At 34.2% G+C, this 15,929-nt stretch overlaps 1 long non-coding RNA gene across 1 annotated transcript in view; it reads left to right on the top strand.

Moving 5' to 3' along the window:
- The window catches only part of LOC118613694, a 391,478-nt gene extending 376,264 nt beyond the window's left edge, over positions 1 to 15,214 (top strand). Inside the window, exon 8 of the long non-coding RNA XR_004955705.1 lies at positions 15,034 to 15,214. This is a non-coding gene — a long non-coding RNA (uncharacterized LOC118613694). The remainder of the gene's footprint in view (positions 1 to 15,033) is intronic.
- Positions 15,215 to 15,929: the final 715 nt, after the last annotated feature.

The raw sequence follows: 15,929 nt of genomic DNA, 5'->3' as shown, positions 1-15,929 counted from the left end.
TAAATTTTAAAAAGGGTCAAAATTAAAGCTTAATGGTTCTGTATTTTAAGGAATTATTTTTATGTTTTTTCTCATGATTGGAAGAATACTTCCTATATTCTAGTAACTGCTACCTGCTACCTCTTTTTTACAATTCTGCAGATATCTGACAGTATTGAAAAGTAACATGTAAATTCTTTTCAATAATTTCCTGTAAGAATGCCACTTTAACTAAATTATTTTTTACTCCATTTATTGATAATAAATATCATTCAGATAATGACTTCCATGTTCAGCTATGGTGGAGTTACTTTGTAGCAATGTTTCTGCCAAAAGCTACTCAAAAAACAAGATATAATATGGTATATATATATATATATATATATATATATATATATATATATATATATATACACACACACATATACCCCCAGAGAGAAGGAAACTACAGAGCACATAGAGGTAAAGAGATAAGGCTGCAAACAGCAAGTATCTTCTGTTTGGGGTATTTTCCAACTACTGGCATGGTAAAATGTCAGGGATTGTAACAGAGGGCCACCATTAAAATGGAGGGCAGCCATCAGAGTTTTTGGCAATTTCTCAGGGCTAGAGGGGAAAAATTGGGTTCTAGAATGCCAAAGAAGTCAGAAATTGAAAAGATTATATTAAGAAAGGATGTGTAGAGAAGTTAGCCTGACAGTTGATAGTTTTTTCCAAAACAGAAAAGAATTTTCAGTTGTCTTTCAGTGTCAAATAGAGAAACAAATTGTTTAGGACATGCTGAGGTCAAAACTCTCAGTGAGGCAGACACAGCTTTGTTAAAAATTGCAAGCTAACTTTGGGTTAGGTCAGTCCTGAATTGAATGAAGGTGCCCTGCTCCCAATCTCTCTGGCTGCCAAATATAATAGAGTGAATTTTGTCTGGCCAAAAGTAATATCATCATGAGTCTCTCCAATTTTCATATAAAATATTCAGAGATTTTTTGTTTGTTTGTTTGTTTGTTTTAAAAAGCACATTTATCAATAGGATAAAGAATAAAACAAACAATGGAAACAGCACTATGATTGACCCAAGTTTTGGAATTACCAGAACTGGATTTTAAAGTAATTGTGGATAGCGTACACAAAAAAATAAGTGAAAAGATAGATGATTTTACTAAAGAAGTTGGAGTTTATTTCTTAAAAGAATCAAATTAAGATTCTAGATCTTAAAAATTGTATTTAGAACTGAATGGATTAATCTAATCTAAGATTTAACACAACAGAATAGAGATCTAGTGAACTAAATAACAAGTTAGAAAAATGTATTTGGCTAAACACAGCAAAAAAGTTGAAAAACAAAACAAAGAACTTGATATAAATATGGAATATGATGAAAATCTCTAATATGTGAAATTGAAGACCAAGTAGTGCCAAAATACCCTGAAGACAAAGAATGAAGCTGGAGTACTTATACAACCATATGTTGAGATTTATCTAGAAACTGGTAATTAAGATAATATGGTATTCATTCAAAAAATATACAAATACACAAAGAGAACAACAGTAAAGAAAGCTATTAGCAATATAGCTATACAATCTCTTATTTTATCATAAAATGACATTTAGTGCAGCAGGTAAGGGGAACGAGTTTTTTTAATAAATGGTCTTGGATCAAATAGATATTTGATCTAAATTTAAAAAAGTGGAGAGTGAAATAATAGTTTTTAGAACAAAAATGAAGAAAATTTTCATAGATTCAAGGTATTCAATATTTCTTAAATAGGACTGGAAGCCACGAACATAAAATAAATCATTGAAAAATAAAAATTAAAAAAATAAAATGTGAAAAAATAAAAAAATAAATTGGACTACTTCTATGTTCATCAAAGGCCACTCATTAGTAAAAGGAAAAGCCACAGAAAGACTGACAGTATTTGTAAGACAAATGAAAAATGAAGAATTCATATCCATAACATCCAGAATATGTAAAAACAAAAACAAAAACAAAAACAAAAAAACCCTTGCATATCATTAAGAAAAAAGCAGGTAATTCAATAGAAAAATGATCAAGGAATATCATAAAAGAGACCTATAAATATATAAGAAAGCTCTCAATCTAATTATATCAGAATAATAAGATTTAATAATACAATAAATTACATGTATAACTACAAAATAGCTAAAACATTTTTTTAAAAATAAACACTAAGTGTTGATATGGATATGCAGTAATTGGAAGTCTCTTTTACCACTATTGATATTCTAAATTGGTACAAACTCTTTGGAAAACTGGTAGTACAGTCATATACCACTTAACGATGGTGATATGTTCCGAGAAATGCAACGTTAGATGATTTTGTCATTATGTGAACATCATAGAGTGTACTTAGGTAATGGTATAGCCTACTACACACCTAGGCTATGTAATATAGCCTATTGCTCCTAGTCTATAACCTTGTATAGTATACTGTAGTATACTACACTATGGTATAGTATACTATACTGTATACTATCCTAGTATAGTATCCTAGTATAGTATACTATCCTAGTCTATAACCTTGTAGTATACTATAGTATACTATACTATAGTATGGTTGCCTACAGAATTCAGTACTGTAGTATACTATACAGGGTTATAGACTATACTATAGTATACTATAGTATACTATACTACAGGGTTATAGACTAGGAGCAATAGGCTATATTATATAGCCTAGTCTATAACCCTGTATAGTATACTACAGTACTGAATTCTGTAGGCAATCATAACACAATGATAAGTATTTGTGTATCTAAACATAGAAAAAGTACAGTAAGATTATGGTATAAAAGATAAAAAAGAATGATGCATCTTCACAGGGCATTTACCATGAATGGAGCTTATAAGACTGGAGGTTTCTCCAGGTAAGTCAGTGAGTGGGTGGTGAGTGAGTGTGAAGGCATAGGACATTACTGTTATCATAATGTATTGCATTACAACATTATGATAGCTACTGAGTTACTAATAATAGGAATTTTTCAGCTCCTTTATAATCTTATGAGACTACCATCATATATGTAGTCTGTCATTGACCAAGTTGTCATTATGCAGTGCATGACTGTATCTACAAAATTTGAACATAGGAATACCCCATGACCCAGCAGTTCTACTCATAAATATAAGACTTCAAAAATATGTAGATAAGATTACCAAAAGTCATATGAAAAATGTTCATATGGCATTTTTCTGAATATCAGACATAACCCATATGTTTCTTTAAATATTATAGGTAAATAAATTATAATACATTCACAAAATAGAGTGCTATAGAGCAATAAGAATGAATAGACTTCTACACACAATGTAAATGTGTGATATTGGAGCTAATAAGAAATACATTCTTGGTCTTTGTCCCAGTTTCTGGCACAGAGTTTCTAAAACCCTTGAAATTTCACAAGTGATAAAAGAGAGAGGAGTGTCTTTTGTTTGTCATAATAAGGCCCTTTCAACCATACATGGGTTTATGCTGATGAGATATCTAAGGGTCCTAGATAGCTTCAGGATGGGGGCTGGTTGCCAGAGGAACTAACACTGATTAGAGGATTGGAACTTTCAGCCCCACCTTCTGACATCTGAGAAGGAGAGAGGAGCTGGCGATTGAATTAATCACGCATGGCCAGTGATTTAATTCATCATACCTACTGCTATGGACTGAATATTTATGTTCGCACAAAATTCGTGTGTTGAAATCCTAATCCTCAGTGTGATAGTATTAAGTGGATAAAGCTCTTGTTAGTACCCTTATGAAATGGTCTCCACAGAGCTCTCTTGCTCTTCTGTCATATGAGGAGACAGCAAGAGAGCCAGCTATGAATTAGGAAGGAGACTCTCACCAAACACCACATCTGCAAGCACCTTAATTTTGGACTGTTCAACCTGCAACTGAGAAATAAATTTCTCTTTTTTTATAAGCTAGTCTGTGGTGTTCTGTTATAGCAGCCCATACTAACATGTCTACATCATGAAAACTTCATAACAACCTCTAAATAGTAGGTTTAAGAGAGCTTCCATGTTGGTGAACATACAGAGATGCTAGGAGAGTTTTGTGCCCAGAGATGCCACAGAAGCTCTGTACCACTTGCCCTATGCAGCTCTTCCATTTGGCTGTTCCTGAGTGTACCCGTTATAATAGACTTGTTATAGTAAGTAGACTATTTTCCTGAGTTCTGTGAGCTATTCTAGCGAATTATCAAACCCAAAAATGTGTTGTGAGAACCCCCAATTTATAGCTGATCTGTCAGCAGTGCAGGAAGCTGAGGACTTGTGCCTAAATTCTGAAATGGAGGCAGTCTTGTGGGACTGAGACCTTAATCTGTGGGGTCTGCACTAATTTCAGGTAGTATCATAATTGAATTTAATGTCATAATTGATGTCTAGAATATTGGAAAATTGACTCGTGTGTGTGAGCGTAGGGGGCGGGAACCCATAATTTTGTGTCAGAAGTGAGAGTAGAAATAGGTCAGAAAATGACATTTGAATATTGTTAATTGAAATAAGCCACACACATAATAGAACACACTATATGTTTCCGGTTATACATGTTTGGAAAACAGGCAACAAAACTAATTTATGGTACTAGAAGTTGAGATTTAGTTACTTTCAGAGAATCAGTTATTGGATGAAGCAAGATGGGCACTTCAGGGTGGTAATATTCTATTTCTTAATCTGGAGAGTGGTTACATAGGTATGTTGACTTTGTGCAAATTTATTAAGTTGTTCATTCAAGATCTGTGTACTTTTTCTGTATGTATGTTATAGTTCATTCAATTTTGTGCTCAAGAATTTGTTCAAATATTCAGTCTTTTGTTCTAAAAATACATTACATTTCATGTGGGAGATTGTAGAACAGCATTGAAAATGTAACCAGAACTATTTGGCAGACTTCATAAAGATCTAAGCTCCTACCTTTCAGGTGAAATATAAGCTCCTAAAAATGAATGAATAAACTATTTAATCAATTAATTAAATACAAATACTTGTAGTATGTATCTATTTTATTCCTGGCATTGTGCTAGAAACGGAAGACATAATAATGAATAAGACAACCATTGAAAAACAAAGGGCCTTTTGAAACCTGAGAGCAAGTATGTTTTAGTTTTCTATTGCCACTGCAACAAATGAACATAAACATAGTGGCTTAAAACAACAAAAATTTATTATCTTGTAATTTTGGAGATCAGAAGTCCAAAATGGGTTTCACTGAACTAAAAATCAAGGTGTTGGCAAGACATCATTCCTTTTGGAGGTTTTAGGGGAGAATCATTTTTCTTGACTTTTCTAGTTTCTTTAGGCTGCCCACGTTTCTTAGTTCCTGGTCACCTTCCATCTTTAAAGCCAGCAAATTCATTGTTCTTCCCTGTTTCCTTTGCCATGTCTCCTCTAAATGACTTTCTCGCCACCCTCTTTCAGCTCTGAGGACCACTGTGATTACACTGGACCCTTTCAGATTATCCAAGATAATCCCCCCATTTTAAGATCTTTAACTTTATCGTATCTTCAGAATCTCTTTTGCCATGTCAGGTAACACATTCACAGGTTCTGGGGATTAGGACATAGCCATCTTTGAGGGACCATTATTCTGCCTACCACATAATGCTAAGAAACAATTTCTAAAACTAACAAATAAGTCTTTCCTAATTGAATTTGTGTCTTTAACAAGAAAGCTCTAAGAAGAATGAGGATAAAGTCTATCTACTTCCTTTCGTAATATGATGGCAGCTCATCATATTTTATGTTGTCAGTGGAGGTGAGAGTAGAAATCTGGGAAAGCATCCTCTTTGAGTTCATCCATTGCCTGATGCATTCTGGGTGGATCCGAGGAGTTTAAGTCATTCGAAGTAGCAAGTGTGAATGATCTGTTTCACTGCTACCATACTTACTTTTAGTTTTAAATCTTGATGATGACCAGAGTTGCTTTGCTTTAAAAAAAAATGTCTACTCTTCATGGAGAACAGGGGAGCTACATGAGTTGAGTAAAACTGCTTTGACACAGTTTTCTATATACGACCTCTTCCAGGAAGGGTGTCAACTCCCTGCCACCCATTCCTCACACTCTGTATAGCTGCCATTCCAACAATTTTTTAGCTCCCTGGAAAGGCCACATCCTCTCACAATTTCATAGCTTTGTACATGTTTCCTTCATGTCTAGAAAAGTCTTTCCCCCACTTATGCATTTGATTAACTACTACTCATCATCTAAGATCCAGTTTAGGATTTATCCCATAAAAAAATGTTTTCAAGCCCTTCTCCACCACCATCTAATCTAGGTATATATCCATGTGTGTGTGTATGTATGTATTTGTGTGTGTGTGTATGACACAATCTTAAACTTTTTCTATGAAAGCATGTATCAAACTGTACTTTGTTATGTGCTTTTTTTTTTTTTTTTTCTTTTTAATCTTCACCATTAGGTGAGTCCCTTTAGGGTAAGATTCTGTTTTATTTGCCTTTTAAACTCTGGAATCCAGATAATGAATGAATGAATGAATGAATGAATGAATGAATGAATAGTAGTAAGTTAATTAGATTTAAAGTCTTTCAAGACCTGGTTCTGGTTATACCAGAAATTGGACTAAATTGATTAACTACTCTGAGCCTTGGTTTCCTGTCTCTTGAGGATAATAGCTGTTCTTTTATTTGCCATCGTGAGGATCAAATAAAATAATGTAGGTAAAAGTCCATGTCAACAGTGAGGTTTTACAGAAACCTATTGACAACTCACTGAGCTGGGCATAGAGAATACAAAGAAGAATAAAATATGTTCCTGCCATTGAGGAACTTAGATCTGTCATGAATGTCAAGGAAACAGGGAAAGAAATTGTTTCCTTCTGCTGTGAGGTTAGAGAATGTCAAAAAGAGATACAGAAAGTTGTATTTGTGCTGGACCATAAAAGAACATGAAGCATTTGCTTGGTTTGAAATTATGAAATGATGAAATTAATACAAATTAGAAGAAAGGAAAAGCACTGTGGGAATACAGAGAGAGAATTGCTAATTTTGCCCAGGGGAGTCAGATAAAGAAAGCTTCATAGAAGAGATGTCATTTAGGGTAGATCTAGGACAGATAGCATCTTCCAATTCTTCAAAATTCTAGCAGAAGGAAGGAAATCCTAGGCAGCCACCAGACTAGATGACTAGGCTGTAGTGCGGCGACTGGCTGCCAAGTACCAGAGGAGGGTATTTCTAACCTCCACCCGAAGGCATGAGCCTGGGTCCATAGCAGCTGAAGCCAAAAAGGGTGTAGAGAATGACTGAATGACAGATGGGGCAAAGTCACGTGAAGATTGATGTCAGGATCAGCCCAAGCTGGAGGAACAACACAACTGCCAAAAGGAAATCTGAGAGCAGAGACCAGTAGCCAGAAATGGATGGATGCCATGGTGTCAACATAGGGGCAGGGCAAGTTTCCAAAGGCAAAAATCCAGTAGCCCAGCTGGGTTTGAAAGCTCTGGGTGAGCACCATCAGGAACAAAATTTAAAACAAGGACTGGTTAGGTATGAAAGAGAATCTCTGAGGGTCAAATTGTTTTGATAGTGTAAGGCAGGTGTGTTGTTATTTCTGAGCCCTAAAAGGAGTCATGGCATTAAAAAACTCCATTTTTAGCTCCTCGTAGATGGAATTGTTCTCTGCTTTGGGGCAGAAAGCACCACCCACTTTGCTTGCCTACCTTTGTGGCAGTTACATACAATTATGCTAGTAGCAAGAAATAGAGCTAAAATAATTAGGGAGGGTGTCATAGGGAAAGGCCTCTAATGACAGAGAGAGGAGTTTGTCCATGATTTGGGAGGTGATTGGGAGCCATTGTGAGTAAGACCACATGACTGAAGCTGAACTTTAAGAAAATCAGCAGAAAAAGTAATGGTAGTGTTAGTGATGTTTTCAACAAGCATAAATTAAGTTATAAGAAGTCTAAATTGGAGACTTTTATCTATTCATTTATGAAAATAGGTAATCAATGTGGCAAGCATTCATTTATTAAACCTATATTATCTGACTTGAAATAAGAGTAGATGATGCCATTTTATGGACTATGTTTCATCATCATCATGGTCACCATTCTGTTTCCACATGTGTGTGGTTGTTGGTAGTGAATATCTGTCTGAAGAGAAATCAGAGTAAGCATTTTAATAAGACCCTACTCTGTGTACTCTGAATGTAATGTGATCACATATGCTGCTTATACCTGTTATGATTGATTGCTTAGAATCAGAAATAAACCTACTGGAAATTTTTTTTTTTTTAACATCTGGATATTCTAGTTTCTGAAATCTTTATAAGCTCCCAGGATGGGAAATTCCTTGATTACACTCAGTTCTGTTTTCTGGGAAGGCTTTCCAGGAACAAATTCTGATGGCCTTTGTTTCCTATCTCTGTATGTCCCTCCTCCTACCCCCTGCCCCGTTCTCTTCCTTGGCCCCGTCTGAAGTGAGCATTGGAAAACAGACCTTTTTTGGAGGTTGGAAGCATTCTCAGCCTACTGTATACCTGTAGAAACATAAGGAGTGAAGAACAATTTTCTGTTTTAGAAAAGGCTTTCTTAGCCCAGACCTATGGTATCTATTAGCTATAAACTCACTTAAAATGATTGGTTTCTTAGTAAATCCCAGTTATCTCCATGTATTAATAGCCACAGTTCTTTGTTCTTTTCTGTACATACTTTTTAGATTTTTTATGTATATTAGTATATAGAAAACAAATCTAAGAGGCATATATATGCATCTCTACATACACATAAACAAATAAATAGATATATCTTTGCTTCTTCTTCCTCATGCTTTTCTCTTGACTTATTGTGAGTATCTTGGAAATATCAGACTTTGGTTGGAGAGCTAAAACTTTAGTCTCTATTCATTGAGTTATTTTGTCCAATTTTAAGAATTTTTTGGGCACCATCTTAATCTATTCAGAGGTTTTAACAATGAATGAGACAAGCATACCCTTGTTTTGATTCTTACTAGAAGGCCAAGTTTTTATCTGCCTTTATCCTTGCAGTGTTCTTTAATTATTATTATTTTTTTACTGTGTTGGCTTGGGAAGTGGTGGTCTCTTCCGTTTATATAGGACTCTGAAACTGTGGTTTCCCTCTATTTCCTTTCATTCCTATTTGAAAATAAATTCGTTCTTTTCAAAGGTCATACCTTTCTTATATCTTGCCATGTGCAGACAACAACGATCAACAACACTGACATTCTGTTCTCCAGCTTCTCCTAGAGCCATCAGCTCATCAGATACCTTGTTTACCTTCTAAGCTATTTCAATTGTGCGTAGTGTGGAGTGCTGTCCTTTTACCCTGCAATGTTTCTATTTTGAAAAATTAAGGGATTTGTGAAAGCTTCTTTGTATCCTTTTTTTTTTTAAATCAAAGAATATGCTGACAAATTGCTTTTCATAACATGAAAAAAAATCTATCTGAAAAGTGGTAGTGGAATAATAAAATGGCATTACTATTTGGGAAGGGATAGTAATTGCACAGAAAAAAATTGCTTACAAGAAAATTAAAATATACTAATGATAAATAAAATTCTCAATGAGATTGGCGTTTGAATTGTAGGGAGAAATGGAAATGGAAAATCCTTTTTAGACCTGCCAGTTTAACCATTTAAGTTCTAATTTTTATGTTTCAGTCAAACTATACAAAAACAGAAGAGAGCTTAAATGTAACTTTTCCTGTAAGGGAACTGAGCTGACTAGATACTATAGGAAACTAAATGATTGGTTCAGATGCATTCCGTGCACTGAATATTGCGATTCAAAGTAGTTAATATCTGATGGCTGTTCTTGAGCTCAGATCCAATCAGTTGCTAGTCGTTCTCTCCCTGCATTTCTGCTGGTAATGTGTCTGCACCACACTTCCTGCGGAAATTAGCAAAGATACCTTCAGCAAGGACATTAAATTTTAAAAGATGCTGAATTTTGAACTGTGTTTTTAAATCTAGACGTGGTTTCAGTTAGCACAAATGTAGGGAAGGAAAAAAGCTACACCGTTAACTTGGTGAGAAAGGGACTTTATTCATAAGCGTAATCAAAGCAGTGCTTTTCCATAATTTGCCTAGCTTAATTTCAGGTTTGAATGAACCTTAAATATACTTCATCGAAAACATGTCCTGCCAGTACAAGCTGTTTGCTTCCTCCTCTGAACTGCTGTATCATTTATTATATAAACTGTACTCGTGGTACTAGCATATGTTATCTTTAAATAAAATTTACCTTTTGTAAATCTGACAATTTAAAAATGCTTTCATATCCAAAAGCACATTTTGAATCCATAATATATTATGAATGTGTCAGTAATCCCACTTTACACTTGAAATAAAAATTGAGTGAGATTGAGCTATCCGCCTAGATTCTTTAAACCAGCAGAGAGCTGGGACCCTTCTGATTTAAAATTTGGTATTTTTATTGAAATGACTATCTCACTTGTATTGTTAGTTAACTTTAACCACATGTATACTGACTACCAATGAGTTTAGAAGTTTCTTTAGCAAATTTTGTCTTGTATAATTTTTTATAAGCAACCTTTTATAGAATGTTATATGGAGGGTAGTCATCCAAAAAAAGTCTCTTGTGGATGATTATGATGGCTGGTTCCAAGTCTTCTTCCAAAATAGGCTTAGAAAATCTTAGTTTTGAGATGTGTTTAAATTGTATTTAAAAATATAGGAAGCTTAGTCTGTAGATTTTCTCAATATTAAGATCCCAAAATGTTCGCTTGTTTAATCTCAAGCTTTGTACTATAGGTTGAAATAAGCCAGCAAAACACTCACTTACCTCAAATAACTTTAAAGCAAAAATAATTTCAGTTTTCTAGATATGTCTTCTTTTAACTTTTTGAGAAAAATAATTGCTGCACAGAAACAAAGGGAACCTACCAAAGCCAAACTTAAACACTCCATTGGAGAATTTAATATAAAAAACTACTTTTTGTTTTTTCCATGTACCAGAGAATTATGATGAGCTAGTAGTTAACATTTTTGACAATGTATTATCATTAGAAGTAATTGATTTATAATTGAGGGAGAAATATCTCTGTAATAAAGAAATATAATTTTAAATCTTTTACCATAATTTAAAAACAAAGTCTATGCCTAAAAACTACTCAGCTTCTAAAAAAAAAAACCTTCATGGCCCCTGTCAAAAAAAGACAAAATGCATTTTCTCTGGGTTGGTAATTTACATTTAAAGAATTGAACCACAGAATGGGGCTCAAAGATTCAAGCTCTATTGTCACCCACAAATTTACCATCTCTAGAAATAAAATCTACTCAAGAGTGATGAATAAACAATATACTATTGAAATTTCCTTTTGTAAACTCCTAAAGGTAAACTATCTTATTTCTCAGAAACATCGCTTTAGAGGAATATACTTACTTTCCTTTCTAACATTTTATTTGCACTGAAGACTCACATGAGTGTTACTCTTACCACTAAAATAGCATAAGAACCTTCTGTGCACGGGACAAACTACGCGCAGATGGAATAAGAGCAGTTTCCCAGAGTGACTTTCATGATGCTGGTGGTAGCAATGGGAGTGGTAAGCCTTTTAGCTAAATAGCTGAATACGGTTTCTACATAGGACTGTTTTATTTAATCCTCACCAGAACCCTGAGAAAGAACTATGGCAAGTATTATTCACATTATACAAATGAGAAAACTAAGGCCCAGAGAAGTTCATTATATCACCCAATAGTCAGCAGAAGCTAGGCTTGCCTGCTAATCCAGTAAGAATCCCATTGTATAAAATTAGATCTTATTCCTGAGTTCAGCCTGAGTAAACAGATTTACGAATTTAGGTTTATGGGAATAGAAGAGAACAGCAATAGTCTATAACCCTTATTCCTGTTACCATACAGATCTCTTCTTTATTCATGTATTTAATACAACTTGAACGAGAATCCATCATGCCTGGGGCACTCTGCTTGGTACTGGAGTTACAATGATAAATAGAACAAACGTGGTCTCTATGCCCATGGAGTTTACAATCTAGTAGGAAAGAGAAACATCAAAGAAATGCTACCACATATATTTGATGACATATGTGTTATTCTTGTTGGTAAGGTGGGAGAGGAACATGCCCAATGTTTTCATCATGAAGTGGTTCAATTGTTATCAAGTACTAGCCACATGCACAATATAATGGATTCAAAAATGAAATTGATTTTTCTCACGCCTATGTGCCCATTTAGTCACTGAAAATTGTTCACTTAAGTTATATCTCTAGGTTTTGCTAATGCTCTTTTGCTAGAGCAGAGTTGTGGTATCTTTTCTTTCCAGGACTGTTCTTTTGGAAGCATATGTGTAATATATATATACACATATATATATATATATACACATATATATACACACACACACACGCGCGCGCACACACACACACACACACACACACACATATATATATATATATATATGTACTTTTTAAAGTTTTAAGTTTGGTGGAAACATTTTTTTCTGGAGAAAAGACATTGGGGACCTAAACGACCTCCACTGTTACTGCCAGTGTTCAGAGCAAGTATCCTGCAAGTGTTCAATAGTCCTGATGAAATCAGGCCACAAGAGAAATAGTGAAACTGGGAGGCTGTGAACATTGAATAAAGGTCTGGCTGTTGTCACTTCATAAGCTACGGGATCAAGGGCAAGTTACTGCCCTTCACTGGCCTGTTTTCCTCCTCTGTGAAATGTGGTTGGACTGGATTTTTAAATACTCTTGCATCAGTTATACTCTATGAAACAGATTCACTAAGTGCTAATAAACTTCAGAATTTGTTTGGATCTAAGTATCTGGCCTGTGTATTTAATGAACAGATTATGAGTTTCAGTTGTTATTTTGAATATGTTCAATGTAGATATAATAGCCATTAGAGAGAAGAGATTTATTTTAGAGTTACTCTATTATACAACAGAAAGCAAATAAGCATTTCTAGCTCACTTACATATTTTAGAATCAACACCTGATACCTTTTACCCTAGTCAACAAATAGTCATAGTTCAGCAGGCAATTGGATGTTCAAAGCCCATGATGGGGTTTCTTTTTATGGCCAAAGAATTCTGAAAGTAATCTGGTGAGCATGACAGGGAGAAACTCCTTTCTGGCTGTGTTTCTGAAGCTTTTCATGGAAATCCATAAAAATTAGCTTGCACAGACTTTCTGTGACATTTCTGTGGAGTAATATGAGCAATTTGGGTTAAAGTATGTGGGATAAACTGAAGGAAGCATATTAGTGTGCAGTATTGATGTGAGATCCCCTTTCCCTTTAGTGACATAAATGAATAATTTGCAAGCTGATTATTACCTAACCAAGTTAAGAATTTTCCATTCTTCGTTTTTTTAAACTCCCTTAAAAAAAAATGATGTCTAGCTGGGGACAATTAAAAGAGGTTAGCACATATGGCATAGTGGCATAAGTCAAAAAGTTTTAACATTTTTATTTAATTTAACAATTATATTTAAGGCCTTGTAGTTTTGAAAGCTTAGCCAGAGCTTAAAATGGGCCAGATTTTGTTCTGTTCTTTTATGTTTTCCTTCTCTCTTTCTGAGTGTGAGATAAAACAAACAAACAAACAAACAAAAACATTATTTTATATAAATCCTTCTATAAGCTTTTATGAACATCCTTCACTTCACTAAAAACTACAACACTAGCACCATTCTAAAAGATAAATAAATACCTTTGAATAAATTAAATATGATAAGCACTTGGAAACCGAAAGAAATTGATAGCAAGTCTTAAATTTCTGTTTGATTCTTCCGTATCATCTTAAATAGTGATTACAGTACTCACTCAAAATTTCTGAATCAATGAGACTGGGCAGTGACTTCACAATGCAAAATAAACTCAAATTATGAGAAAATTCTCATAACCAAATTCTATTTTATTCCCCCCTTGTATCAATAAGCTATAACTTGTCTTTCAAATTAAATTTTGAGTATTTGGACTATTGGGTTTTTATAAAACATGAAAGCAGCTCATTAAGTAAGCTGATTAAATTTAAGGAGTTTTATTTTTGTTACAATGTTAACTTTATTTCATGTTCTGATTTAAAAACTAGGCATATTTCTTTTATGCAGCAAATTTTCCATTATATGTGTATATATGTAGTTGCACTATTCTTAGAGCCAAAGGAATATTTTTCAGATTGAATTTATTTTTCTCCTTGCTCTCTAAATTCTTCTTTCATATCTCCATCATATTTTCTTTCTGAAATATAATAACACCTTATTTAACTCTTAAGTGTACACCACCTGGATATCCCACAGTTATCTAGATCTCAGCTTGTACAAACTGAACCCGCTCCCTTTTCCACCCAGTTGACTTCAAGAGCTCTTAGTTATTGGTGTAACCACATCAGAAATCTCCAATTATCCCAGATCCAAATGCTTATTGAATCCTGCCAATCTTACTAGAGAAATGTCTTTCAAGTTTAAGCCTCTTGCTTCGCATTTCCACTGTCACAACTGTCGTTCAGGTAAATCAACATAGCTTTTGGGAGCAATGCCACGGTCGACCAGCCATGTGACAAGTTAACCCCTCTAAGCTTTAGTTTCCTCAAATGTTAAGTGAAGGGTGAACTGACATAGTATTGCTGGGAGACTAAAGGAGGTAATGCATAAAAAACAGATAGCAAATTTCTGATGTGCAGCAAGTTGAACTTAGGTCAAAAATGAAAAAGAAGAGAAGGTTGTACTCTCAATAGAAAGTAAAAAGGCTTGGAAATTTGAAGAGAATAACCCATTTGGGAGTAAGAATTGCGTAGTTAGGTATCAATAGTTTTCCATATCTACTGCTATTAGATAAAGAAACTAAGCTAAGGATTTAAAATATAATGTTCATAGCTAAATAGGATTTTCTCAGGCTTTTTTTTTTTTTTTTTTTTTTTTTTTTTTTTTTTTTTTTTTTTTTTTTTATGCAAAGGAGAAGATGAGAGCCAGTTCAGCCTAGGCTGGGAATATTTTTACTTTAGTCTTTAACCAGACTTCACTCATTTGCAATAATTATTTCTATTTTGACCCATTTCAAAATGCTGTTTCTCTTAGATTCCATTGATTGGGCAGACTGTATCTGCACTGGCCCAGAGAGAAGGAGAAGTCCTTGGACACCAGTGCTGAAGGGCAGTAATCAGGATTTGTCTGAAACAGACAGTAATCAGGAGCTACATGAAGACAGAGGGTTTTGGAATTAGAAAGATCCTTCTGATATGTCTTCCTACTGCTAAGAGAGAGAGAGAAAGTCTGTCACCTCTCAGGTCAGTTTTGCTGTATTCAATATTTAAAAGAAAAAAAAGTTTTCATTAACTCATTAACTGAAACCGTATCTGGTTTCAAGTAACACTGTGATTTTTCTATTCTTTGTCTAATCTAAATGAATTACCCGTACTTTTCCTTTCATCATTTAAAATGACATTTTCTAGCCATAATAGGGTATGCTTGTTTTCAAGATATAACTGCAAGGAGACGACTACTTCAGTGATTGTGGATTCCCTTCTATTCAGGATGTCACAACAAGTCCATTTTGATGGAAATCTATAGGGGCTATTAAATTTGTCAACTGTGTTTAATAGTCTTTCACTTTGGCAAATGTTTATTTATACACGTTTGTGATTTTCTAGTTTCCCTGTTTCTGGCAGAGTCTATTTGAAGTTGATACCATTTCAAAAGATTTTTGGGGGAAGCGGTTTTTGGAAGATTATGTATCATCTTGAAATATGTAGTTATTTTCCTATGGTATTTTACTATAGTTGACAAGAATCAACATGTTTAAGTAAGAAAAATTATTTCAGTTGAATTTGAACCCTGATGATATGGAAGTTGATTTTTAAGAGTAGATTTTTAAACAAAGCTTAAGGAAAAGCGAGGAATTTGGAATGGTTAAATCTAAGATGGAGTAATAGCAAAATCAGTGATAGTTCCATAAATGTTCTGGAACTTTAGCA

The sequence above is a fragment of the Rousettus aegyptiacus genome, unplaced genomic scaffold (genome assembly GCF_014176215.1).
Source record: "Rousettus aegyptiacus isolate mRouAeg1 unplaced genomic scaffold, mRouAeg1.p scaffold_m13_p_2, whole genome shotgun sequence".
NCBI lineage: Eukaryota > Metazoa > Chordata > Mammalia > Chiroptera > Pteropodidae > Rousettus > Rousettus aegyptiacus.
Note: the sequence above shows the minus strand (reverse complement) of the source record. Positions and strands in the feature narration are given on the sequence as shown.